This window comes from Rattus norvegicus, chromosome 12 (assembly GCF_036323735.1).
Source record: "Rattus norvegicus strain BN/NHsdMcwi chromosome 12, GRCr8, whole genome shotgun sequence".
In the NCBI taxonomy this organism is placed as follows: Eukaryota; Metazoa; Chordata; class Mammalia; order Rodentia; family Muridae; genus Rattus; species Rattus norvegicus.
In genome coordinates, this window is record NC_086030.1 from 48,634,373 (window position 1) to 48,658,785 (window position 24,413).

The 24,413-nt window shown below is 51.5% G+C and overlaps 1 protein-coding gene across 2 annotated transcripts in view; it reads left to right on the forward strand.

Annotated features, from left to right (window-relative positions):
• Positions 1–556: 556 nt before the first annotated feature.
• Positions 557–24,413, forward strand: part of Cmklr1 (chemerin chemokine-like receptor 1) — a 52,905-nt gene continuing 29,048 nt past the window's right edge. Inside the window, exon 1 of one of the 2 annotated variants that reach the window (XM_006249509.5) lies at positions 557–770. The gene's annotated coding sequence lies outside the window, so the exon portion shown is untranslated. Of the gene's footprint in view, positions 771–11,134; positions 11,422–24,413 lie in introns of those variants that run through there. The other variant, XM_006249508.4, reaches the window with a different exon arrangement.

A 24,413-nucleotide genomic window follows, 5' to 3' on the forward strand; every position in this document is an offset into this window, starting at 1 on the left:
ATGAATGAATGAATGAATGAATGAATGCATTAGTGAATAAATGAAATATATGCAAATGGATTTGGGAAGTGGCTCAGGGGCAGAGCTAGCTTGCGTGAGGCTTTGGATTCAATGTCTTGTTCGGTAAAGCAAACACACCAAAAACAAAACCCAGAAACAAAAGCACAAAAGGAGCCAGAGACAATTCCAGCCGTCTTTGTGGGGAGGCTGGCCGGAGCTCGGAGGGTCTGGTTTGACTCCTTTCTGTGCTTTTTTGACCCTGTGCATAGTATGTTCTCACCCGTAAGCCAGCATATGGGATGTCTCACACACAGACTGTGAGTGAGTGTCCACCTCACAGGGTGGGTGTGAGGAAAGAGCTGTGTATGTGGTTTGCTTCTGTTTCTCACGGCACAGGGAGGGCCTCCCTCATGGCTGGTCATTCTAAGAACAGGAAGCTACTGCATCCCCAGAGCCCCAGGCACCTGGCCGAGGCTCAAGAAGGTTCTTACGATGGTGCTAAGAAGTGGGAGTGAACGGGGATTTGCTTCCCATACTGCCTTGCGCTACCCATACTGCCTTGCTGTCCTGTTTGTAGACCGTCTCGCTGCACAATCCAGGTGGGCTTTCAACTTTGTGGCCTCCTGTCTCAGCCTCCTGCAGGCAGGGAGCGCTGGTGTGCACGGCCAGGCCTGACTCGTGCTGCCTTCTGGAGAAATCTGCTGTCAGTTGAGGGAATGAGCGACTTGTCAACATAGAGATTGGCTTTCGGGGGCGTATGGCCATTGAAGGTAGGATGGGGGTTCCGGGGTCAATGAAGGGCTTCGGACAGGTCTGTGGAGGGCAGAGCTGAAGCAGCAGGTTCAATCCAAGGGGTCATAGGCGTCACAGTAAGAGAGCTGTGGGGAATCTTTGTGTAGGGGAAGAGGCCGGGAGAGATAACTGAATCGGCCGAGATCATCTATCTAGCTTGAAGCAGAGCAGAAGCTCCTCAGCTAGGTTCCCCAGCTCTGCCCTGCCCCCTCACATCTGACTGTGTTCATCTCCTCCAGCTGTGCTCAGAGCATCTGTATGGTTTTTCTCCCAGGAACTTTGTGAAGGCTCTGGCTTCGCCTCCTCCCTGAGCACCTGTGGGAAGCAAGGCTGCTGGAAAACTCTCGGGAATCGGGTGGGGGTGGCGTGAGATAAGCATGTGTGTGTGGGTCAGGGGACTTTGCCAAGCCATCTCCCCAAAGACAGGGAGGGCCCCATTCTCCCTCCAGGGTCTCCAGCTGCAGAAAGCCTTTTTTTTTTTTTTTAAATGTTGTGCAACATTAGCGAGGGTTTTGGCAGAGGGACACCTCTCAGCTGAAGAAAACCTATGATCTGAGACAGCAGCCGCCCCCTTCTTCCCACAGTCCCTCCAGTTTCCTCGCTGAGCATCTATTTTCCTGGTGTCTACATTAAAATCTCATCCGTTTCCTCTCTCACCCCCCCCCCACACCCCCGTCGTCTCCCAGTCTGTTCACAGCCCTTTTGCTTGGCTTTCTCTTGTGTCATCAAACAGAGGGGACTGCTACTCATTTCACTAATTATTTTCTCCTCCCCCCACCCCCACCCCCCTGGGAACATCAATTTTATTCATGGGTTTGGAGAAAAGGAAACAAGCAAGCAAGCAAACAAATAAAACCGATAAGGTACTTAGTGCTGAGTTCATGGTCTGTGCCCCTCAAGCACGCTAAACACTGAGCCGCACCCTTAGCCTGATTACGTTACTTTTTAGATTAAAATGAACATGGCCACCCTCAGAAGTAGAAGGTCAGTGTACCTGGATTATGTAAATGACCTACGAGGCTTCAAAGAAAATATACCAGTGGTGTGGGTTGTACCTCAGACACGACGTCTGGGGCTGGGGAAATCTCCTACTTCAGGATGTCTCTTTCAATCACGCTCACTAGGCAAAGGGCACTGGAGAAAAGTCCACCTGCTTGTTTTGATTAAAGATTTGCCTATGCAAGCACAGGGGTGGCGTGCACGTGGAGGCCAGAAGAGGGCGTCAGATTCCCTGGAGCTGGAATTACCGATGGTTGTGGGTGTGGATGCTGGGAACAGAGGTTGGGTCCTTTGGAAGAGCGGCCAGTGCTCTTCATTGCTGAGCCGCCTCTCCAGCCCCTGCCTGGGTGCTTTGTAATAGGCAATATACTTCGTGAGTTGCATAATAGCTTTACTGTCATGTGATTGATGCATTACACAATTTGCCCAAGGAAAGTACACAATTCAATTGTTTTTTTGTTTTTTTTTTATCGAGTTCTCAAAATTGTACAACCAACGCTGTAATCCATTTTACAACATTTCCATTGTTCTAGAAAGAAACCTTGTATATATTAGCAGTCCGTTCCTGCGTTCTCCCCAATCCCAGGCAGCCCTAAACCTGCTTTCTTTCTCCATAAACCCACCCAATCTCTTCACGTAAATAGAACCATACATTTCATGGCTTACTGGTTTATTCGTATTGTGCCATGCATCAGTACTTCTTCACCTTTTATGCCAAATAATACAATAATACTCCACCGTGTGGGTATGTTGTCCATTCCTCTATTGATAGACACTTTTGTTCTTTCTCCCTTTTGGCTATCTTAAATAATTCAGCCGGGAAGATTTGTGTACGGCTCTTTGCCTGAACATATTAGCTTCGTTAAAGAATACAATTGCTAGGTCACTGTCGTTTTGTTCTTGTTTATTTTTATTTATTTTTATCTGCCAGAGGGGCCACACATTTCCCAGTCCCTTTGACAGCGAGCGGGAGGCAAGTGCCTTCTGGTTTTTGTTGCCACAGCATCTTGGTGAGGTTGAGGCGGTGCCTGGCTCCGATGCCGATTGGCGTTGCCCTGGTAATCCGTGACGTGGAGTGCCCGTATGTTAATGAGCTGTGAGCCCTTGTTACTTCTTCCCAGCATCCTCTGTTTCCGGTGTTTGCCCACTCAAAAACTGAGCTATTGGCTCAATTGTTCTATTCCCCGCCACCCCACTCCCTGATAAGTTTCAGAGGACCTTTATACAGGCTCCATAGGAGCCCCTTAACGGATACACAAATTGTAAATGTGTCCTTCAAGTCTATAGATTGTCTTTTCCGTTTCTGTTTTGGTTTGGTTTTGTTTTTTTTTTTTTTTCTTTCCAGAGCTGGGGACCAAACCCAGGGCCTTGAGCTTGCTAGGCAAGCGCTCTACCACTGAGCTAAATCCTCAACCCCTTCCGTTTTTTGTTTGTTTGTTTGTTTTTGTTTGTTTTGATGCATCCTTTGGAGCTTTTTTCTTTTTCTCTTTCTTTCTTTCTTTCTTTCTTTCTTTCTTTCTTTCTTTCTTTCTTTCTTTCTTTCTTTCTTTCTTTCTTTCTTTCTTTCTTTCTTTCCCGCCTCCGCCTCCGCCTCCGCCTCCGCCTCCGCCTCCGCCTCCGCCTCCGCCTCCGCCTCCGCCTCCGCCTCCGCCTCCGCCTCCGCCTCCGCCTCCGCCTCCGCCTCCGCCTCCGCCTCCGCCTCCGCCTCCGCCTCCGCCTCCGCCTCCGCCTCCGCCTCCGCCTCCGCCTCCGCCTCCGCCTCCGCCTCCGCCTCCGCCTCCGCCTCCTCCTCCTCCTCCTCCTCCTCCTCCTCCTCCTCCTCCTCCTCCTCCTCCTCCTCCTCCTTCTTCTTTCAGGCATAAGTTTGAGATCCCAGAGGAATGGAGCTGGGCCGCAAACAACGTTACAGCCACGATGTTGCTAACGTCTGTCATTTACCATCGTTTCGGGAGTCTTTGCTGTCGCTAGTATATCGGATAATAGATTAGAAATATTTTCTAATACGATAATAGGATTCTGTTGCGAACACATTTCCGTGTATCAGTCTTCGGAGGTGGGGGTGGATGGAGGTCATGTTGGGGATCACACTGGGCAAGCACTCTGATACTAGTAATACCCCAGCCCTCCACAACTGAGTCTTGATGCATCGATCGATCCCCGTGGCTTCCTCAGAATAACGTTCTGGAAGCATATCTTTACAGCCTGAGCTAGCCTTGGAAGATTCTTGGCCTCTAGAGCCTTCTCTGTCCACCCACCTTGACCGTGGCAGGGGCCGGTGGCTGCCCACTTCAGTGCTGCTGTTTTCAAAAGAATCTTTAATGATTCTTCCTCCAGAGCTTGGGTTTTATGTTTCTGGCTGGGCTAGGCTCTGCTGTGCTACATTGTGGTGGGGAGAGGCTAATCACAGGCTCCTCCAGGCAGAGCAGCTGGCCAAGATAGGTCCCAGAATTCCTTTTGAGAGATACAGTTTTATTTCTTTTCTGCTCAGACAGTTAGTAATCCCCGGGAGTGAGGAAGCCCCAGCAGAGTCACATTCTGCAGGGAGCCTGCTTATCTCAAGGGTCACAGGTGCTGAGGTGCACGCTCTCTCCTGCGAACAGTAGGCGCCTTCAGCACCCATTGCTGCTCACTCTTGTCTGCAGCATTTATTTGTTTCTTGCCTTCTAGCGACAAGAGGTATTTTGACAAACGTTTACTCCTAAATGTCCTGATCACCACACAGGTGTCTGTCCCGTGCTGTCGATTTCTCTAATATGCATCCACCCCTCAATTATCTATCCATTCACTCCATCCATCTACCTGTCTGTCTACTCATCCTTTTACCCAGCCAGCCATCTAACCACACACTTATTTATCCATCCATCCATCCATCCATCCATCCATCCATCCATCCATCCATCTGTCTATCCATCTACTCACCCATCCATCCACCCATCCATCCATCCACTCACCCATCCATCCATCCATATGCATCCACTGTCTTAGAGGATGTTTTTTTTAGGGATGTCTTAGAGGAGTTTTTTTTGTTTTTGTTTTGTTTTTTTGCTATAATAAAGATCATGACCAAATCAACTCAGGGAGGAAAGAATTTATTTCACTTATTGTAGCTCAGCAAAGGCAGGGCAGGAACCTGGAGGCAGGAGCTGATGCAGAGGCCATGGAGGGTGCTGCTTACTGGCTTGCTTCCCGTGGCTTGCTCAGCCTGCTTTCTTATAGAACCCAGGACCACCAGCCCAGGGATAGCACTGTCCACAATGGCCTTGGCCTTCTGTACTGGCTGGTTTTGTGTATCAACTTGACAAAAGCTGGAGTTATCACAGAGAAAGGAGCCCCAGTTGAGGAAATGCCTCCATGAGACCCCGCTGTAAGGCATTTTCTCAGTTGGTGATCAAGTGGGGAGGGCCCAGCCTATTGTGGGTGGAGCCGTCCCTGAGCTGGTGGTCCTGGGTTCTATAAGAAGCAGACTGAGCAAGCCAGGGGAAGCAAGCCAGTAAGTAACATCCCTCCATGGCCTCTACATCAGCTCCTGCTTCCTGACCTGCTTGAGTTCCAGTCCTGACTTCCTTTGGTGATGAGCAGCAATGTGGAAGTGTAAGCTGAATGAACCCTTTTCTCCCCAACTTGCTTCTTGGTCATGATGTTTGTGCAGGAATAGAAACCCTAAGACACCTTTCCATATCAATCACTAATTAAGAAAATGTCCCACAGGCTTGCCTACAGCCCCATCTCATGGAGACATTTTCTCAGTTGAATTTCCCTCCTCTCAGATGACTCCAGCTTGGGTCAATCTGACATAAAACTAACTGCATTCACCCACCCATCCATCCAACCACCTATTTGTTTATCCATCCATCCATCCACCCATTCACCCATCCATCCATCCACCCACCCATTTGTTTATCTATCCATCCATCCACCCATCCACCCAACCATCCATTCATCCACCCATTCACCCATCCATCCATCCACCCACCCATTTGTTTATCCATCCATCCACCCATTCACCCAACCATCCATTCATTCCCCCCACCTACCCATTCATCCGTTCATCAGTCCACTCACATGACTACCCAAACATCCAGCCATGAAACCAATCAACTAAAGAAAGCCAAGGAGGACCTGTGTGAAAGGTTGGTCATGGCTTCAGGCACATGTGACCCCAGTGTTGAGTGGCATATACAGCGGGGTAGTCTTAGCCAGGAACCTGTATTCTTTGAGTGAGGAGTGAGTCTATCTGGAAACAAGTATGCCTGGGAAAAATGCATGTACAGTTGATTGTGTCAAGACCGCCTCACCAGGCAGCCCAGGCTAACCATTAACTCCTGATTCTTCTGGCTCATTCTCCAGAGTGCTGGGGTTACAGGAATGTACCGCCAGTCCCCTGTGGAAGTGTTGGTCTAGACCATGGCTAGCTCCTCACCTATCCAAATTCTTGGGGTTCTGGTTCTCCCACTGGTCCCCAGGAAGCCAACAGAAGCTCCCTTTGTCTGTCTGTAAGCAATTGTAAGACCACACAGCCCAATCCTGGCTGGCGGGGTTCTTATGAGAGGCAAGTCTAAATTTGTGTTGCTCAGGAGGGAGGCTTTTGGGGGTGAGTAGGTCCTAAAGCTGGAGTCCTGAAAACTGGAATTAGTGCTGTTGTAAAGGGGACCCCAGAGAGTTCCTTTAACAGTATGTCCCATGAAGTCACGGAGAGAAGCTAGGCATCTATGGGAAGATGGTCCTCAGAGGACCCAGCATCTGCCAGCACTCCATCTGGGGCCTCTCGACTTCTTCCAGGGCTATGCTAAGAAATGTGTGCAGTGTGTGAACCCCTCAGCTCAAGGCTCATTGTCCTAGCAGTTACTACAGCCCACGGCACACTTGCTTTTGTTATTACCTTCACAAAGAGATTCAGGCTCAGAGAGGTGAAGTCACTTGCTTAGGTCACACAGCTAAGAAGGTGGTAGGGTGGGATTTGAACTCATACTCTAAATTGGGATTCTGGGCTTCCTGCTGCCAGCCTTGTGCCTTCAGCTCCCAGGTTTCTACCAAAGGGAAGGAAGGTGCTGCTGGAAGTAGGCTTTCTCAATGGCTTGACCACTTTTTAATCAGTTCTTCCAGCAGGCCATGTGCATGCTTAGAGGCCATCTGGGAGGGGTAGGTAGGTCCTATGCTCTCCTGGGCTCAGGCCAGCATCCTGAAGGCCCCATCTCCTGAGCTCTGCCTTTGGCCAAGGCAAGAAAATGAACTGTGCTAAGGGGAGAAGTGATCTGCTCAGTTTTCAAAACAGGAAAAGGCAGCCGGTTGCCATGAGGAGACTTCATGCTTTCAAAGTTTTAAAATTTTTTTGTAAATGACCCACATAAAGGCTGCACACAGCCTCTTTGTAAAATGCACGGAAAAGCCTCTGCCTCATTCCCGTTTTGAGCGGGGACCAGAGGGCCAGGGGCCAGGACAGCTTGTCTGTAGCCTTTGAAGGCTCTGGAGTGGCTGGCATTTGGGAACTGCACCGCAAGTACGTCACGGGAGAACTTCCAAAGGCCCCTCATGTCAGCAGCAAAGGTACGTTCTTACACACGAGGAGGAAAGGCTTTAAAAGCGTTCCTGCCCCTGCGCTCTAATGAGGGTAAATTATTCACCGTGCCCCTGTGATTTCGCATCTTTCTGTTTCTGAGGACGTGAATCAAAGCTGACTCATAGGTAGACACTGAATCGGACATCGGCTAACTTGATTTTGCCACTTCCTCTTGCGTTCTGGCCTCAGTTCCCTCAGGTCCGGCCTGCAGACTCTACTCTGGGCTCTGTGGGGGCGGGGCCTAGGACCATCCGGGCTTTTGCAGAATCTTTCACAGTGAGGAAGCAGGGGTAGCTCTACCACACGTGGCTGTGCCACTGGGGAACCGACTCCAGTCTCTGTGCTGCTTCTAACACCGGGATAGAAATGGTATCTTCCCATGGCATCTGCGATACCAAAGTCCAACACCAGGAGAGCAACGCCTGTCTCTGCCGCTGCAGCGCCCTCAGCAGCTTCTACCGGCTTCAGACGGGTGTCCTCTGCCTCAGGAAGGCCTTGCCCTCTCAGGAACTGTGACTCCCAAATTAAAAAGTCGCCTTGGTCATGGTGTCTCTTCACAGCTCCAGAACAGTGACTGAGACCGAAGGTGATACCAAGGAGTGAACTGTTGTGGTGACGGGCTGACCATGGGGTCTTAAGGGGAATGCAGAAAAGTTTGGGACTTTGGACTAAGAAGGTGGGCGAGAGCTGTAAGCAGAACCTAACAGGCCATCATATTAGGATCATAGAAGATCATAGCGCCGAGAGCACTGTGGAGACCCAGCTGAAGAGGTTTCCGAGGGCAGCGATATTAGCAGCTGGGTTAGAGATGGTTCTTGTGATATCTTGGCAGAGAATATGTCGCTGGTTTTTTGTTTGTTTTCATTATTTTTTGTTTTGTTTTGTTTTTGGATTTATTCTAAGAATCTGCCTGAAAAGTTTTGGAGTAATTTCATTGGCAGAGATTCTGAGACAGCCTACTAGTGACCATGTCACGGGGGTCATCGGTGATCACAGTGTACAGAACTACAATGAAAAAAAGCAAACGGGGTTGGGGATTTAGCTCAGTGGTAGAGTGCTTGCCTAGCAAACGCAAGGCCCTGGGCTGGGTCCCCAGCTCTGAAAAGAAAAGAAAAGAAAAGGAAAGAAAAGAAAAGCAAACAGGGTGAAAAGAATTACAAAGCGGACACTTTGATGAGGAGAAGAACCTCAGACCGTAGTGTTGGAGCCAAGTCCTGTGCTCCAGGAGTTGAGACATTTAAACACTGGCTCAGTCACTACATGGAGTGAAGGGAGTGGTGCCCTCAGGGCAAGACCCCACCCAGATATGCTTCCGCCTTGTGAACTGGCAACTCTTATGGAATCTTAGGGTCCCAAAGCAAAGGAAAACTTATTCAACCAAGGAAAGGATCAACAAATCAAAGCTTATGAAAATGTAACTCAGGGAGAGGCCCAGGCTCCATCCCGAGAAGGCAGCAGAACTTGGCAGCATTGGACAGACTTGTGGTTCTGACTGTAGAGTCAGGAAGGACATGGGAGTAAAGGCATTGTGTAAAAGGTGTGTGTCGGGGGTGTCCTGTATGGAGGGAGCCATTTCATGAAGGTGAATCCTGGATTATGCTGGAGACCCCGAGATCTTGGAGGTGCTGCTGACAGTGGAAACAACAGAAGAGAGCGAAGTGTGTCGCAGTCAGTCGCAGTTGGTCGCAGTCAGTGAGGCTTGAAGGCGGAGCCATCTAAGCCCTTTGACCTTGGATGTGGATCTACAGGATTTGGAGTTTGGGGTTTGGTCTTGCTCCTGTCCAGTGTTTCCTCACCACCTCTTCTCCCTTCCAGGATGGTGATACATATTGTGTCTTTGCATATAATTACAATGTATACAATTACATACAATTACAATGTATACAATTGCATTGTGTGCATTGGTCCCTCTTTGAACAAGTAGAGGGGAAGAGAGAGATGTGGATTCAGACAGTCCTCTAGAGTACTGTGTGATCCTAGGGAAATGACTTAACCTCTCTGGTTCAAGCAGTTATCGGAGAAGTGGAAAGGTCGGGGCAGCCCTGCCTTCTGTGTGCTAATATCACTGGCTGGCTGACTGGGAATGGCAGGTCATCCTCTGAAGGGGCCAGGCAGCATGGTGGTTTGAACCTGTCCCTGTGGTGTAGCTTCTGGGAGCTTCATCCTGGTGCTACGGTAAAGAGGGATGGGGCCTTTAAGGGACAATTCTGTCTTAAGTGTTCTGGCAGACTAAGGCCATGGCGGCTGACAGGGCGACAGGCAGAGCTCAGCCCTCTCCTCCCTGCTCCTGTGTGGCTTCACCTCCTGTTTCCCACCACAGGCAGCAGGAAGCCCACGAGACAGCAGCGTCCGGGCCACTTCCCACCTCCAGAACCCAGATCTACATAAAGTCCCGCCTGTGAGCTATGGTAGTCTTGGGTATCCCGCTGTAACTGCAAAGACAAAGAAAGGTGGTGACAGATATGGTCCAGTTGTCTAAGACCTTGAGCTGGGCTGAGAAGGTACCTCCTCGGGGTCTTTCTCTTTGTCTTCCCCTCCCTCCGTCTCCACCTCCTTATCCTCCCTCCATTCTTCTCCTGTCTTTATCCCTAGTCTCCATCTTCCTTCCCCTCTCTCCATTCTATTCTTGTCTTTATCCCTCATTTCCATCTGTCTATCCTCCTTCCCCTCCCTCCATTCTTCTCTCTCCTCCCCTTTCTTCCCCCTCCCCCTCCCTCTTCTCTCTCCTTCCCTTTCTCCATTACTTTTTCCTCTGCTTCCTTCCCTTCTGCTTTCTCTCCTCTCTCCTCACCTGTAGGTACTTTCAGACAGCAGGACTTCCAACCTTGACAGACTTCAGCTAGGTCTCAGCTGTGAGCGGGCTGCCTGGGTACAGATTCCGGTCCACAGCCTCTCAGCATCTTTGTCCGCCATGGGTGGGCCGCTCTACCCATGCGTAGCATGGCGATGCATGACACTCTCAACGGAAGCACTTACTATGGGTCACACACACCAAGGACCGTTCTGTCTTCCTTCTGGAGGCCAAGGTTTGGGATCCAGCCTGGTTGGACTCCAGCTCTGCCATCTACTAGCTAGGTAGCGCTGGGCAAGACGCATAACCTCTCTGTGCTCCAATGTCCTCACCAATAAACAAGGGTAATAAAAAAAAAATAAGGGTAATACCTGTCCACCGCCACTGCTGTAAGGAGGATCTGGGGCCAAGTGCTTACCTAGCACTGTGAAGATTTATGTACTGAGTGCCCAGTACCCTGCCTGGTTCTTGGCTACTTTAACAATTCTTTTGCTGTTGGTGACAATGTAGCCAATAAACTAGGCACTCTATAAGGTGGTGGGGACAGACTAGGGAAGAAAGCCACCCAAGGAGTTCCCAGTCCAAGCAAGATACACGCAGCAGGCAGGACAGCATGGTACCTGTCAGTGCTGGCTGTGATGTGGGAACCCAGGGCAGTATGTCCCAACCTGGGGAAGCATCTTCATTGGGTGAGGAATCAGGTGCGAAAAAGGAGCTGGAAGCCAGCTGGCCACAAAAGGGACAGGGATAGTACTCAGAGGTCGGGAACATCAGGCAAGAGGCCACAGGGCTTGCTACAGAGAGCAGGCAGAGATAACCAGCTGCCCGTGGGTCTTCAGGTTGGTCAAGAGTTACTTCCCCAGCAGACTGGTTTCAACGCTCGGTTTGCGGCTCCAGCTGTGCTCCCAGCCAAGGGGCGGGTCATCCCTCGTGGGCCACTACCACCCAGGAGCCCAGCCTGGCTGCCAGGCACAGCCTCCTCTAGTGGCCCCCACCCCACACAGCTGGCGCCCCCGCCCTCCCCAGGCTGCTTCCTGCTCCTCCCTCCTCTCCCCGCTCCAGCTGTTTCTCAGGCTGAGTTCTGTAACACGGACAGAGCGGGGCTCTTAGGATGTTGCTGGAGGTTGTGCTCCGCGGGGCTCAGACGAAATCTGTGAATGGAAGAAATGCTTTCAAGCAAACAGCCGCTACCAGAACAACTCTGTGACTAGGAGAAAGAGGCCAAGGCGCGAGTTCCCAAACCCTGAAGCCACAGGAGCCCAAGGGGGAGACTGGAGAGAAGGTACTGCTTTTGGCTTTGAATCCTGCAGAGGGCGGGAAGGGGCGCGCCGGCAGGGACAGGAGCTCCTCTCTGGTGTGTGTCAAAGGAAAAGTTTCTAGTGTAGAATCAGACCTGAAGAGCAACACTTGTGTTTGTGAAAACCAGTGTGGCCATCACAGGTCATCCTTCCCCGAACCCAGCTTGAAGCCAATTTGTGCCTAGCCACAGACCACCTCCTTCAGGCTGTCTGTGCTCCCCAGCCGACAGTTAAGTGACTGCTGGCAAAGGTTGACTTGGGGCAGGTCCACTTCTCTTTTAGCTTTTTATTATTACCACTTACCCGCGCTGCAACGAACCCTTTGTGGGATAGTTTTGCTTTGTGTGTTAGTCCTGTTGGGTACATGACTCCATGCCACTGTGTGTGGGGTGCGGTGTATGATGTCAGATGTGCATGCAGAGGGACAACGTGGGATGTCTTTTTCTGTCACTCTCTGATTATCATAAGCCTTGTCAAGGGATCTTACAGACCCAGAAGCTAGCCATTTTAGGAAGCCTGGCTACCATGGAGCCCTAGGCATCCGCCTGTCTATCCCCCAATGTTGGGGTTTCTGGCACATGTGGCCATTCCCAACATTTTACATGGGTGATGGGGGTTTGAACTCAGGTCCACTCGCTTGTACAGCAAGTGCTCTTTCCCAACAAGTCATCCCCCCATGCCTTCACTACTTAGTTAAAAAAAAAAAAAAGATGTCTACACTGGGCATGGTGGTGCAAGCCTTTACTCCCAGCACTTGGGAGGCAGAGGCAGGAGGATCTCTGTGAGTTCAAGGCCAGCCTGGTCTACAGAGTTCCAGGACAGCCAGGGCTACATGGAGAAACCATGTCTCAGAAAATTATTTCATTTTTAATTACAATATACACATGCCAATATCTGTGTGGTTCTGTGCACGTGAGTGCAGGTCCAGGAGACAAGGCTGCTAGAGCTGGTGTTATAGATGCGTGTCACCATGTCAATGCTGGGAACTGAACCTGGTCTTCTGAAGAGCAGCCCGTGCTCTTAACTATTGAGCCCCTCACTCCCTACCCTTTTTAAAGATATGTGAGTTGTCCGGTCATGGCACTTTGTGATGCTGCTCATGGCATGGCATAGGGGTGTGATAACCTTGGAGCCTCCCCACCACTAGGGCTGCCTAGTTCCTGAGACCTTTCCACTTATAGCTCTTTATTTGTTGAGGCAGCATCTCTCGCTGGGACCCTGAGCTTGCTGACTAGGCTAAGCTGGCTGGAGTGAGCCCTAGGGATCGTTCTGCCTCTGCCTCCCCAGCACTGGGATTACAAGTGTGTACCATGATGTGGGTTCTGGGTATTTGAACTCTCTCATGCTCACAAAACCAGCCATCTCTCATCTCCCTGCTGGCCTCTGTGTACCATTGTTGATGCTGATATATTTGGTCTGTGGCTCACTTGCTATCTCTGACTCTTCTGTGTAAACCTGCCCTCTCGATGTTCATATTTTTTTAACTAAAAGTTCTTTGCATATGGAAGACCCTTTGACCATGCTCTCTGTTAAAAGCACAACTCTCCATCTGTTTCTATCCTAAGGCATTTAATTTAAGACGAGGGAGCCTGGCACAGATAATCACCACCTACAGCAACCTGGGAGCGGCTACTTGAGAGTTTGACATGATATTTATGTGGCTCAGAGAGAGCAGGTCACTAGTCTGAGGTCACACAGTGAGGAAGTGGTGGAGGAGGTCTTGTGTTTGCTGTGTCTTAAGAAAGCCCTTTATCTCCTCCTCCTTCCCCTTTCCGAGGGGATCTGTGGTTCTGGCTTCTGTCTAGGGCAGGACTGGCTTTGCTGCTGCCATGTGCCTGGTTCACGGTTCACTCAGGCCACAGGAGGGGCTGGCTCAGGTTTCTCTTCTGAAAGGCTTGGCTTAAACTTGTGGGGTATCTGGCACATAGAGGTTAGGGTGTTATCTGAGAGCCAGGAGTGGTGGCTCGGGACTCCCCTAACTCCTTGAGGAGTAGGTCAACCCCATATGGGCTCCTATCTACCTGAACCCAGTGGGGAGGTCTCTGCACCCCCTCCACAGCTGCTCCCACAAGGTCTTATAACTGCCAATCATCTTGTCTCCTAGCAACGTGGGGCTCCCTGAGGCTATAGCTCCCTGTTATGTTCCCAGGGTCCTCCATCCCCTCCTAAGTGCTGTCCACAGAGAAGCTGGGCTCCAGTTTTAGCATCCACACAATGGGCTGGAAGACTGTAGTCCTGTCTCTTAGACGCTTGATTATGACATCTCGAGGTGGTTTTCTGGACTCTTTACCATGCCTCACGATGAGGGCTCTAGTAAAAACCCAAGTTTGCAGATTAGAAACTCAAGACCTTTTAGGATACCAAGGATAGACTGCCATAGACTCCATAGGGCCCCCACAGCTCCAGATCCAGGTCTGTGCCTCAGTTTCCACATCTGTGAGATGGGGTTCTGAACAGGAGCTACCCAGTAGGATTTTCACAAAGGTGAACTGAGATAGACCCTTCTTGGCAGCAACGCTTAGCAGACAGTGATCCACTAGGGCATGCTGTCAGTGTTGTCCAGGGCACTCAGCCCCTTCCTGCGCCATCCCTTCTGAGCCACATAGAGGCCAACATGGTGTGAGTGTGAGTGTGAGTGTGTGTTTGTGTATGTGAGTGTGAGTGAGTGTGTACACATGTGTGAGTGTGGGTGTGTATGTGTGTGAGTGTGTGTGCATGTGTAAGTGCATGCACATGTGCAAGTTCATGGGAGAGCAGACCTCTCATGCGTGTGTACCTGTATATGTGTGCAGACCAGGGACTGACTGTGTATATGGTTCCTCAGGTGCCATATACTTTGCCCTTACTGTGACCTGGGGCTTGATGAGTTGACTAGGCTGGGTAGCCATCGAGCCTCAGGGATCCTCCTGCCTCTGCGTCCCCAGCGCTGGGACACAGCACTGCACACACATCTGGCTCTCAAGTGGTCACTGAGGCTCAGTCTCCAATCCTTGTGCTGGCTTGGTAAACACTTCACCCACTGAGCCATCTTCCCAGACCTTAATACAGGGTTTTCAGATTATTAATTCTCAGGTCCCATTAAGTGTGACCTCTTCCCAGAGCCACAGACTCCCGGTGACATTGTGACCATCAGCTACAGCGTCCCAGGGGAGGCTCTGAGCTTGTATCGGAATAATGGTGAGAGCTTCTGTTCTCTGTCTCTTTGTCTCTTTGTCTCTTTGTCTCTTTGTCTCTGTCTTTCTGTCTCTGTCTCTGTCTCTGTCTCTCTCTCTCTCTCTGTGTGTGTGTGTGTGTGTGTGTGTGTGTGTGAGGGTTGGGGCAGAGCACTGGGTTTCTTTCTCTGTCTCTCTCTCTCTGTCTCTCTCTCTCTGTCTCTGTCTTTCTCTGTGTGTGAGAGATATGGGGAGGCAGAGCATTGGGTTTCTTTCTCTGTCTTTGTCTCTGTCTCTGTCTGTCTCTGTCTTTCTCTGTGTGTGTGTGTGGGGGGGAGGCAGAGCACTGGGTGTCTTTCTCTGTCACTGTCTACCTTACTGCTGTGAAACTAGGTCTCTAGCCTAACAACACCTGACTGTTTCTGCCTCAGTCTGACCATCAAGCTCCATGAATACACACATCTTCTCTCCTCTCTGGCTAGAGTTACAGGCGCACACACACTCATGCCCGGCCTTTAACGGACAAGCTCTCTCATCCCCGAGCCACCTCCCCAGCCCTCACGGGTGTTTCTTAGAGTTTCAGTGTTTGTGAATCAGGCTGACTGAGGGCAAACCTAGGGCATCTCTGTGCCAAATGGGCTCCTCAGAAACTTTGACGCCCTTCGTACCTGAGAGCGGCGGACTGGAGCACAGGCATGCTTTTCTGGTTGCCCTCTGTCCACGCTCCTGACGCTTTGCTGTGCACGTGAGTTTCTTTTTCCTTCCTAAGCAAATATCCGTGGACCTCTGTGAAGCCACGTGCCCTGCGTCAGCAGTTGAAGCCAGAAGGCTGCGTGGAGAAGTGAAACTCTGCCTTGTGGGTCGCAGCACTGTCCCATCTCACCCCGTTACCCCTGGGCGGGGGCTTTGCAGTGACTCAAAGCTACAGAGTCCGTTTGTCTAAAGACAAAACAAAAACAACAAACAAACAAAACAAAAAAACCCCAGAAAACAACAACAACAACAACAACAAAAAAAAAAAAAAACAGACAGAAAGATGCAACCTGAAAACCAATGAAAACACAGCTCCTCTCGGAAACAGAGGTGCAGCCTACCAGACTCTCTCCAGGAGACTCCATTGCTCTGCACAGTGGGCTGCAGACTGCAGACCTAGTAGCAGGGTCTCAAGAGATGAATGTTCTAGACGTCTGCTGGACTTGATCCATGGAAGGAGAGGCATTCTGATTCTCCCACTGTTTCCTGCAGCAGGAGGCACAAGCTGTTAAGATTGTGTGAGCTTTGGGAACAAAGAGGCCCGAGAAAATTTACTGTCCCAAACATGAAAAGGCAGGCCGTTCTTTGTGTCTTCTGCTCTCTCTCTCTCTCTCTCTCTCTCTCTCTCTCTCTCTCTCTCTCTCTCTCTCTCTCCCTCTCCCTCTCCCTCTCCCTCTCTTCTTTCTCTCTCTCCCTCTCCTCTCTCTCTTCTCTCTGACCTTTTATTTTATTTTCACGAATTTTATCATGTTTCCCAGGCTGTCTCTAAACTACTGGGATCAAGCAATTCTCCTGCCTCAGCTACCCAAGTGCCTGGGATGGCAGGTGCCCAGCACAATTCCTGGCTTACAGAAGGTATTTCTAAGTGGTGGGTCCCCACGCCCTAATGACTCAATGACCCAGCCTGCAGCCAGACTCTCCCTTCTAGTGGAGTCCCTGTGAGCTCAGTGGTAGATGGGAAAGTGTGAAGGCCTGTGCAAGGGGCCCACGAACGGGGCCTTGTTGGGGAAGCACAGTGCTTCTGGCCTGGAGATCTAGCCTGGTGAGCTAAAGAATGCTGGGATTTGTAGTCTGATGCGTTGCAAAGGATGCTGGGATTCGGCATTTTGGCATAGGTAGTGCTTGCCCAGACACAGCTGTGTCTGCGTCAGAAGAAGGGACGTTTAGGGACAGCTAAGTGTCCCTGCCCCAAATATGGCAGCTCCTTTGCTCTCTTCTCGTCTTTACTCGTGCTCACAGTGATGACAGACCACTACGCTTACCACACGACTCCCAGGACTTCTAAATGCAGATCCTTCTGGAATGCAGGCAATGGCTGTTCTTGTTCCCTTCCAGAAAAAAGAGACAGGGATAACCATATCACTCTGCACTACGTAAGAGTGGACCGGTTTCACATCCACATTCTCCTCCCACATCCTGTGTCAAAAGGAAGATGGAGTTCAGAGAGGGAGAGGCACCTGCACAAGGTCACACAGCTTGCAAGAATTGGAACTCACGAAACCTTATTCGTGTCTGATGGTCCCATTGCACGTTGGAGCACCCACAGATGTGTGTGCATATGTGCCAGTGTGTGCTCCCAAGAGTGGCTAGGGTGGGGAGTCTTTGTCAGGGCTCAGCATAGGGAAATGCCAGTTCAGGACCATGGTTGGAGTGCCCAGCACGACTGTCCCAGGCACTGGTCACGCAGAAAAGGAGGCGTCGGGGCTGAGGCCATGACCCGGCTGGGCTCATGGGGTGAAGTGAAGAAACCCTGGAAGATCAAGAAGCCAGAGTGAGTCAGGCCCAGTTCCTGTCCATCAGCCCCTCAGGAAGGGGGCAACTTGAAACAGACTTTTGTTCATTAGCTCAGCAAGTGTTTTTTTGTACCTGCTCTGTATCAGATGGAGCAAAGCAACAATTTTCCTACTAGGCACCTCCGCGAGGTAGTGGGATCTGCTGAGGGACCCTCCAGAGGCTCTTGACACAATGTTTCCCACAGATGAATCTTTCTGTGTTACCTCTAAGAGGGAGCCTTAAGCCAGCCCTGGGATGCAAGGAAAGGGCTTGTTTGTGGCAGCCACTTGGTGGTCTTCCGGACTCCAGGCCCTCGTGCTGTTTCCAGCATGAGTGGGAAACCAGGCAGTTTGTTTCTCTTGGAATCTCGGCACTTTGCAGCAAGGGTCTCAAGTAAGAATGAAGGAGTTGGAGATTTTGGTGCAGCTGGATGGAGCAGAGAGGCAATGGGTTTCCATGGTGCTGCCAAGGAAAGAAACGCTCTGGACAGAAATTGGCAGTGGCCAGCGACCCCAGAGCCAGCGGCTCGGTCCGGGAGTCAGCTCCCAGCCCCTTGGCCTCCTCATCTGCCCTCTGACATGCGCAGAGCGCAGAGCGCAGAGCACAGCGCGTGCCTCTCAGAGGAAGCATGGGCTTGGAAATGCGCTTGGGCAGATCTGGGCAGCTCCAGGTCTGGCCCTGTGTCTGGGCTCCGGTTGGGGCGCCTGTACATGTGCTGTGTAAATGCTGGAAGTACCCATCGCTGACTCAGCAAGGCCCAAGATCACTTCTGCTTTCTCAGGATGCAGGTTCTGAGATCTCAGATCAGGCTGGTGATGAAGTAGTCGTTGTGCAAGGAGGTGTGCGGTCGGGGAGACTGTTACACCGAGCGGCTGGTGTTAGCATTCTAAGCTCCGCCCCCAAGTTACCTGGCAACAGCCAGGCATGCCTGACACTATAAAAGGGGCTGCTTGCCCCCTTCGCTCTCTCTTGCTCTTGCTTTCCTGCCGGTGCTCTGTCCTCCTGTTCCCTTCCCCCTCGCTCCACGTGCTCATGGCCAGCATCTATCTACTTTTCTTCTCTCTCTCTCTCTCTCTCTCTCTCTCTCTCTCTCTCTCTCTCTCTCTCTCCTGCCCTTTTGACTCCCCTCTCCATGCTCTGAATAAACTCTTTTCTACACTGTACTATCAAGTGACTGGTTCGTCGGGGGGTGGGGGGGAAGGGATGCCTCAGCATGGGCCGGCCGAGGCTCTTCCTTCCCCCACACCTGACTACACCTACATAAAACATACCCCCCCCCCATCTCTTTATCTTTTTATACACACATCAACGGGCACATGCAGTGTACCCCTGGGTGACAGGGCCAGTGAACACACAATGTGGGACAAGTCCAGCAGCCGTGGCTCAGCTCCTGAGCCTCGGTCTCTTCCTCTCTCAGAGTAGCTTAGGGTAGTGTGTGGTCTTTGGCCTGTAGTCCATGCTCAGTGAGTGTTCAGGGTAATGGTTAAGGACGGACGCTCAAAGCTCTGTCCCTGTTGTATGACCTTGTCTGAGAGTCTACAGAGTACCTTGTGTGAGAGGAACGAGTTCACTCTGGGCTAATTTCCTTTCTGTTACTGCGAACAACGGCCTGACTAAAAGCAACTTAGCAGGGGAGAGGGTTTATTCAGCTCACAGTTCCCGTCACAGTCCATCACTGAGAAGCCAAGGTGGAAACTCAAGCAGCCAGTCACATCACAGCCACCATTCAGGAGCAAACAGTAAAGCTGTCCTTGCTGCCTGCTGGCTCCAGCATCGGGCTGGGTCTTCTTGTATCCATTAACAATCAGGACAATGGCCCACAGATGTGCTCACAGGCCAATGTGGCCTAGACAATCCCTCAAGAAGATTTTCTCCTCAGGGCTGAAGAGAGCTCAGGGCCGGCTCTGGCAGGGGATGAGGGATGACTGCCAGCACTCACCTAGATGTCTCAGAATTCTCCCGTAATGGAAGAAAAAAAAAAAAAACTAAAAGAAATGAACAACGCTCCCCCACCCCCGCCGCCCCTAAGCTGTCTACCCAGGTAATTCCAGGCCGTTGTCAAGTTAGCAGTTACTCTAACCAGCTTCCGGATTACATCTTCCCATCCACCCCCTCCCCTCTCCGTAGTTCCCAAAATTTTCTCATTGATCACAAATGTTGAGTGACTTTTCGCTGTATGAGAACAGCTGTGTGGATTTGGGGGGCCAGGATGCGGCCATCTTTTCTTTTTTTTTTTTTTTTTGGTTCTTTTTTTCGGAGCTGGGGACTGAACCCAGGGCCTTGCACTTCCTAGGCAAGCGCTTTACCACTGAGCTAAATCCCCAACCCCGGATGCGGCCATCTTTGAGGGACTGTCTATTATTAACAGGTCTCAATGGGGCAAACGCAGGTGTTGAGAGGGCCGGACCATTGGCTCTGAGGAGCACAGTTTGGACCAGTGAGTACAGGTGTGGGTGTGGCCAACTAGCAGCGGGCTATGCTGGTCATAAGGAGGTGTCCTCTGGTTTGGTTTCAGCCCTGCACGTTGGCACCGTGGAGGAAGGTTTAGGTCTCTGATTTAGCGTGTTTAAGGGGCTGCTCACTGCAAGCGACTGCGCTGCTGTGGAAGGGGATGGCCATAAGGGCTGTCGTGAGGATTACAGTGTGTAGGGGCGAGGTCTGAAGGGGCTAAGCATGCTCACACAAGGGCCCAGACAGCCTCATTCTCTAGGTTGGGTCTCTCTGTGACAGGCACAGGTAATTTCCGCCCCAAAATTGCTGGTAGGTGTGACAGTGAGGTCACGTGCCAGCTAGGGTGGGATCCAGCTGCCCAATCAGGCTTGTTTTCTGTCTGACTCTCAGGTTCTGTCTGCTCAGTGAAAGAGCATGCGGCTCTCAGGTCTGCTACCAGCCACATTGGCTGCCTTGTTGTCGCGCCCCCCAGGAATGGACCGGAGGACATCGTACATGTGAGGCAATCACTAACTCTGAGTCACACCTCTGCCTCAGCCCTTGTTTTTCTTTTTCCCTTTACTTCAGGAGATTGGGTAAGGATTGAGGAGCAGGTCTCATTAAATTGCCCAGGCTGGCCTCGAGCTTGTGATCCTTCTACCTTAGCCTCCCAGGTAGCAGGGCTTACAAACCAATGGCACAAATTTCAGTCTACTGGGGCTCTTGACACCAGCAGGGCATCATCACCCCTGCTACCTTTTGGGTGGCTAACACCTGGGTCAGGCCAGTTCAGATTCAGAAGGAGGGGATATAGAGTTGGCCTTTTAATTGGAGGAATGGCTTGTCACACTGTCAGGGGCTATTAAGACTTTCAACTAACAGACTTAACCTTCTACCCAGTGGAGATGACACCAACTGAGATGACCACTCTATCACCCGAGCCTGACCACATTCCCATTTATCAGATGGGAAAAGTGAGCCAGGAAGGCTGTAGGTGGGATGAGAGGGCATCTACCAAACACCTGCTTTGCTATAGGCCCAGGGCAGAGTCGGCCCTGCCTGAAGAGTTATTGGCTGTGCAGGAGGACAGCTGAGTGAGGAGGGAGAGAGAGTCCCGAGTGGTCAGAAGGCAGGCTCCCCCCACCCTCCCTCCACCCCCACCCCTGCAACCCCCAGGAAGCTTGGAGCACAGCACTCCCAGGACGGAAGCACTATCCACCCAGATGGCATGGCAAGTGTGTGTGTGTGTGTTTTGACCAAGAGCAGATTGTTAAATGCATACACACTAATGTCTGCGGGAGACACTGGGTGACCGAGGGCTATGGGAGCAAAGAGGAGATGGCTTTCATAGGACCAACAGGAAATAAATCCTCGAACAGAAAGTCCTCCTTTGAGCTGGGTTCAAGGCAGAAGCTAGCCTTGAGTTTCCCAGAGAAAAGTTGGCAGGGATAGGAGACTCGAGGCAGAGAAGGAAGCATGGATTCAGAGTCGAAGGCAGATGACTATGGGGTCAGTGGCGCGGAGAGTCTGCAGGGCTCTGCAGGACCCCGGAGGCCCCGCCCAGTTCCCTGGGCGTCTGGAAATGCTCCCTTTTACCAGTGTTATATACCAGCCCTCTTCAAACTCGGTGCTTAAATGTGAAGTTTTGAAAGCGGAAGATCTCAGACAACCACAGCTAATTGAGTTTGAAATTCGAAGTCTGGGCTTTTGTTTAGGCCATAAACCAGGTTGTCAGAAGGTCTCTGGTAGCACATCAGAGAGCGGCTTCAGGATCTGAGCCCTGATCTTCCCGGCATGCCTGGCGATTCCTTCCTGCAGAGTCAGGCTCTACCACACACGCTACATGCGGTATGCATGCCACATACACACAGGCACAGCTGGCCTCACAGGATCCCGTCGAAGGGAAGGAACCCAAACCACAGGAGGCTCTCGAGGGGATGTGGGCAGCTTCAGTCTTTCACGACAGGCCTAGACTCCCAGGATCTAGGTCATGGAGAAAAGGGAGTCTTTTCCGTCTTGTCTGAAGGGACAGCAGCCTTCCAGGCCCAGATCCTGCCCAATCCCACTTCCCCTCCACAAGGTCACACCTCGAGATGGTTCTGGCAGTGTCATCTTCTGGCGCACATGGAACGGCAAGCCTGGGAGGGGGCGCATGGTCCTGCTCTACAGCCAGGGAAACTAAGGCCCAGGTGGGGTGCGTGCTTTTCCTCCCTCCTTCCTCTAACTCACAAGGTCTCGATTAGCCAGACACGGAGCCTGCTCGTGTCTACACTGACACCCATGGCCAGGCCGTGGTGGTGGTTCAGCAGTGTTCTGCCTTCCTTAGCAGGGGTGATAGTGGGCGCTGGGAGGGAAAGGGTGTCAGCCAGGCTGGCTCCAGAAAAGATCACCATCCTGGGGTATGTGAGAAGATGGATGAGGTGGTCAGCCTTCACTGGGGAGTGTGCTAAGGCAGCCTACTAGTGAGACAGCCTCAGTTTCCCCATCTGAGAAATGAGTTGTGACAATGGTTTTGGCAGGATTTGTGGGGGTGGCGGGGGATCACCTTTTAAACATTAGTTGGGCTGGAAAAATAGCTCCGAGGTTAAGATCACTAGCCAATCTTCCGGAGGACCTGGGTTCAAATCCCCAGCACCCACCTGAACTGTCTGCAACTCCAGTTCCAGAGATCAGACATTCTCTCAGACACACAGGCAAAACACATATAAAATAAACACAGAATTTTTTTAAAAAAAATAATTATTTATTTAATCTAAATTTTCAAAGCCCATCCAAAGAGGTTGGATCTGGACCAGTGGGGATCGGGCTAATCAGGTCTGCAGGGATGCAGGGTGCTGCCCCTGAGCGCTCATCTCTGACTGTTTTGTTGATGACCTACCTCAGAAGGGCTTAGTTTCGGTGTTGGCTTGGCCTTGCTGTTTGTATCCTTGTCACTGACTGGTCCTTAGCCACAGGCATGGGTTCAGAGAGACAGGACATGGTGGGCAAACTGAACTGCCTTTGAAAAGGAGAGTTTTTAGAGGCTGGGACAGTGCTCTGTGGCCTTAGGTGATAGGAAGGGCCAGGTGGCTGACCCTCAAAAGATGCTTGGAGCCACCAGTATGGTCCGCTGGCCGACCCTGGGGAGGGCAGCACCCTGCTTGTTCTCCCTGGGACTCTGTGTGAAAACGTTGAGGGCCCCTGCAGATCTTGGGCTCCTTACGGCTAGGGTTCTGGGTTGCTTCTCCAGGAAAGGAGCGTGGAGTGCTTGCGTCATGCCCCTCTCCCACCACCTACCCCCTCTTGCTAGTTCTCTGCCTCCCTTCCTCCTCTCCCTCTGGGGGTGGGGAGAGTACCCAGGCTCCTGTCTGACCTCAGAGGAAGGGGTCTGGGTGGCTCCTCCCCTCGGGAGCTGTCTGTGGTGAGACCCTGTTACCAGGTTGTGGGAGGGTGTGTCTGCCCTGCCTAATACACTCGCCCACCAGCCCCACCTTGCATCCACCACATCCTGGTGCTGAGGGGCTGAATGAGAGACCGAGCCTAACAGTAAAGGGACAGTGAGGGAGTTGGATCTGGGGCCTCACTCAAGCCCTCCCCCTACTCTTTCAGGGAGAACAAACCTTAACCATAATTACTGTGAGGGCATGTGGTGTTTTGAAAGCACTTCACATTATTTTGAGGGCATGTGTGCAGGCCTGCATTGAACACTTTGTGACTCCTGCATTCCTCTTCGGCACAAGTCCATGTGCTTCAGACACAGAGGCAGCTCTTTGGCTTGGCCGTCATCCCAGCCCTCGGGAGGCTGAGGCAGGAGGATGAGGAGTTCACTCGAGGTCACCTGAGCTCCAACTCAGGTGAGACTCTACCTCTGAGAACAAGCAAAAGAGAGTGGAGAATAACTCCAGGCCTTCACAAGCCTCTGGGCAAGCTCTAGGGTGAGGTGGGGGCTGAGGTGGCCTCCCATCAAGTGGCTCACAAGAAACTTTGAGAGTTGCCCTGTGGTCCTAGTGAGTCCCCAGCACATAACAGGTCTCTTCTTCTTGCTTTTCCGCCCCCCCCCCCACCCCAGGAGGTAGGGCCAGAGTGGCTAAGTGAGTTACCCAAGACACATGGTCAGTGTTGCCCGGTGTTGGAATTTGAAGCCTTAACCACAGGTTCACAAAGGTGTTACCGCACACATGTGGCGATGCAGCTGAGATCAGTTTCCTGAACAGTGTGATAAATGCTTCCTTGCAGAGCCGGGGAGGAGGGGTGTGGGAGGGGGGGCCTGATAGGGGACAGTACTGAGTAGACGAATATTCTTAGAAGTTCTACCGAGGACGGTGGCTCAGACACCCATCTTGGATGACCCCAGAGGTAAAGACATGGGGGCTTGGGTGGTTTTAATGTGTCGAGGGTGTGTCTCTGTCAGGGTCGAGGTCAGGACACTTTCAATGTGGGTAATTTTTCCACTGTGAATCTTTTTTTCCCTAAAACGTAAGGCTGTCCGGGAAATCGCTATGTTCGATTGGAGAGTTAGGGGACACCCTTCTCCCCTAAATTTGTATCCGAGGCTGGCATCTCACTCACCCAGCTCTGTGTATGAAAGAAGAGAACGTCTTAATGTGTTTTCTGTTGCCAATAACTCCATTCGGAGGTCTGCTGAATGGCAGGCAGGAGAGGAGATTTTTGGGGCTTATTCTCGGCTCAGAACACTGCGATTCATTACCCTGTTCGACAGTAACAGTGATGGGGCTGGGGCATGGCTCGGTGTGTAATAGTTCCTCCGGAAACGGGAATCTGAATACTCAACACCCACGTGGGAAGCTGGGCAAGGATTTGTGCGCCTGTGACCTCACCACTGGGAGCCGGAGGCAGGTGGGTCCTGGGAGTGCACTGGCAGGCCAGGC